Raw genomic sequence first — 3677 nt, 5'->3', positions numbered from 1 at the left:
TGCGAGTTCAAACCCGGATTAAGCTATATATATATACAACATGTTTTGTTTTGGTTGTTTGTTTTTGTATAAAGCCTCACACAATATCTATATTAAGCGAGTTTGTTTTAAACATGACATACATATTAATTCATTTTACCAGGCCTTATTCCACACAACTCCGTGAATTTCCCGTGGAGCCAGCCATTCAAACAAAAACAAACGAAACAAAACAAAACAAAACAAAAAACATTATTGCCAACAGCATTTGGTGTTCCCAGGCGGTCACCCATCCAAGTACTAACCAAACCCAACGTTGCTTAACTTCGCTGATCGGACGAGAAGCGGTGTTCTCAACGTGGTATGGCCGTTGGCATGAGACTGCCTACACATTGTGGCTAATAACCAACTCTTTTAAGTCATCGCGGCAGGATACGGACCTGCTTGTGGTGTCTTAATGGTAATTGTATCCTAACATATTTTTGTCTCCTTGGCATGGATATTTAACATCGTTTATTCAGTCTTGGGTTTATGTTCTTTCGCCATTTACAGACATTTTACATCTACCTACTTCCTCAGCCTGCCCTGCCAATTTCTAATGAATTTGTGGATTTTCTTTTGTAATACAAACATGTGTGTGCTCATCTGCTCTTCAGTTTTTATGATATTTGTCTCATCTGTCCTGCTTTATGATACTTTTACAAAGAACATGAACAAATGCTTCTATTTTAGAGAAGATATGGGATCCAGGTTTCGGAGCCGTAAAACCAACCGTCGTGATTGGTGGACGAGTTGCCAGGTTGCAGCTTCTGTACCGTGCCGGCACATAAATAGGTTCGGCTCAAGCGGCGGCAGCATCATTCCCCCGTGACTGTCTGAGCGTCTCTCATCACCTTGGTTATCTCATCATCATCATGGTAGAAGCAAAGCCTACCAAGAAGGCTGCGGCTGCTGCTGCTGTGGTGGCCACCACCAGGAAACCTCGCGTCCAGGTTGCTCACCCGAAAACTAGTCAAATGGTTCTAGCCGCGGTCGCAGCACTCAAAGACCGTAAGGGCTCGTCTCTACAAGCAATCAAGAAGTACGTTGTTGCCAACAACAAAGTCGAGGCTGCCAAGATCGCCATTTACATCCGAAGATTTCTCAAGAAAGCAGTGGCTGACGGCATTCTTGTTCAGACCAAGGGAAGTGGAGCTAGTGGATCATTCAAGCTGGCCGTAGCAGAGAAGAGGGCCGTTCTAACTCCCAAGAAAGCCACCACAACCAAGAAACCATCTACAGCAGCAAAGAAGGCCGTGGTAACTCCCAAGAAAGCCGCCACAAGCAACAAACCACCTACAGCCTTGAAAAAGAAGCAGCAGCAGCAGCAGCTTGTTGTTGGGAACAAAAAGCCCAAAATAAAGAGAGCTTCAAAATCTCCCAAACCACCCAAGGCAAAGAAAGCTGTCAAGAAAACAACAAAGGCAAAATAAACGACGACATGCAAGCAGCATGAATACACATGACAATAAACATCCAGGCCTCCCCCCTCAGTGGAGGGGCCTCATATGATTCCAAAAAGAGTTTAGTTTTGTAGACAAATAAATCATTACTTTTGGGGTAGATTTACTCTGTATATTATATATATATATATATATATATATATATATATATATATATATATATATATATATATATATATTATATATTATATATACACATGGGTGAGGTGATATGGTACCAAAGTTTTGGGTAAGGTGATTGACATTTACACAAGATAAAACACGAACCAATGGGAATAAAAACATAAGAATGGAAGTAACTGCAGAAGGCCTATTGGCCCATAACACAAGCACTTCCTCTTGATGCTTCTATATTGGTTCGGAGTCTTGAAGCTATAATATATATATATATATATATATATATATATATATATATATATATATATATATATATATATATATATATATATATATATATATATATATATATATATATATATGCACACAAAACTAAATAGTCTTGTTAGACAAATTGCCCCTATTAGAGGCAAGTTGACTAACAAGCCGAATGACTGCAATTGTTTTGAATTTGAGTTAAATCTAACATAGAAATGTAATCAAACCTAACCTAACCTATGCTAACCCAAGCTAAGCTAACCTAACCTAACCTAAGCTAACCCAAGCTAAGCTAACCTAACCTAACCTAACCTAACCTAACCTAACCTAAGCTAAGCTAACCTAACCTAACCTAACCCAGCAATTCATGATCTTAATATAATACTGTTAATTGGATAAACCAATTTGGAAAGAAATGTTCGAAAATAACAAAATTAACTGTGCTTGTTAGGAAAATTGGGCCTTGCATACTTGTCCCAATAGTGTGGTTCTCGCTTTTAGGTACGACATAAACGTATACCTAAGTTGAGAGAGAAAAAGATTCGCACTCAAACATGCATATCGATTGCCAGTCCTGAATTCTGGGTAGATATTCGTGTCCTCCCTTTTCATTTACCATCATTTGGATACTATCAAAACAGCTCTGAGAAGGATAAAATGAATAAAACGGGTAGCTCACTCATGTAAAAAGGAAGAGTTGGGAAAGATCTCTCTCTCTCTCTCTCTCTCTCTCTCTCTCTCTCTCTCTCCCCCTCACCCCCCCCCCCCCCACCAATGATCCTGCTCTGCTAGTATATAACGTAACAAACCTTCCCCCCCCCCCCCCCCCTCCCCAATCAGAGTCCCTTTAAGCATGCGAGGATAAAAAATAGATTTCATAAGACCCAATGTGCTAGCTGATATCAAAACAATTTATGTTATCGTCTATTAAGCCCTTCAGTAAAAAAGTATAGGGACCTAATTAGGTCCCGTTTTGAGGTGGTGGTGGGTGGAATCGATGGATTAGCCAAGCTCTTATCCGCCGAATCCGTAGAGGGTACGACCCTGGCGCTTCAGAGCGTACACCACGTCCATAGCAGTGACGGTCTTCCTCTTGGCGTGTTCCGTGTAGGTTACAGCATCACGGATGACGTTCTCGAGGAACACCTTCAGGACGCCACGGGTCTCTTCGTAGATGAGACCCGAAATACGCTTCACGCCGCCACGACGAGCTAAGCGACGAATAGCGGGCTTGGTGATGCCCTGGATGTTGTCACGTAGCACCTTACGATGACGCTTGGCGCCACCCTTTCCGAGTCCCTTGCCTCCCTTGCCGCGTCCAGTCATGGTGTTGAAGTTGTGTGAATCGAATTGACGAATGCCCGCACGATTTCCCGACTATATCCCATCAAGCGGACGTACTAGTAGCATTGCAACTCCTGCCTGCCCTTACTTTACGCTTGTGGTCGAGTAGACACGGCTTTCTCACAACGCTTTCAAAACTGCAGTTGCCTACTCGTCTGTTTCACGTCCCTGTGAAATGACTTTTGCACAAATCCAAAAAATAGAGCAAAATCAGCGATAATAGTGATTGAGGTGAGCCGCCTGTTGGCTGCAGCCAGAGGAAGGAGGGGAGGGGCAACGGGGTGACGTAGGCGAGTCGAGCAGCCAATGGCGCTCGAGCAAGCGCCTCGAGACGGCGTATATAAGCAAAAATTTTTCGGCGCCGGCCATCACAAACCACAGTTGTTCACCATGGCTCGCACCAAGCAGACTGCTCGCAAGTCCACGGGAGGCAAGGCTCCTCGTAAGCAGCTGGCCACCAAGGCAGCACGCAAGTCT

General features: G+C 43.2%; 1 non-coding gene across 1 annotated transcript; it reads right to left on the bottom strand.

Moving 5' to 3' along the window:
- Positions 1-235: 235 nt before the first annotated feature.
- LOC138360944 (5S ribosomal RNA) lies at positions 236-354 on the bottom strand. The gene has a single exon (XR_011226720.1). It is a non-coding gene; the product is annotated as a 5S ribosomal RNA (ribosomal RNA).
- Positions 355-3677: the final 3323 nt, after the last annotated feature.

This window comes from Procambarus clarkii, unplaced genomic scaffold, assembly GCF_040958095.1.
Source record: "Procambarus clarkii isolate CNS0578487 unplaced genomic scaffold, FALCON_Pclarkii_2.0 HiC_scaffold_131, whole genome shotgun sequence".
Lineage (NCBI taxonomy): Eukaryota > Metazoa > Arthropoda > Malacostraca > Decapoda > Cambaridae > Procambarus > Procambarus clarkii.
The sequence above is the reverse complement of the archived record's forward strand: the minus strand, read 5'-3'. Positions and strand labels throughout refer to the sequence as shown.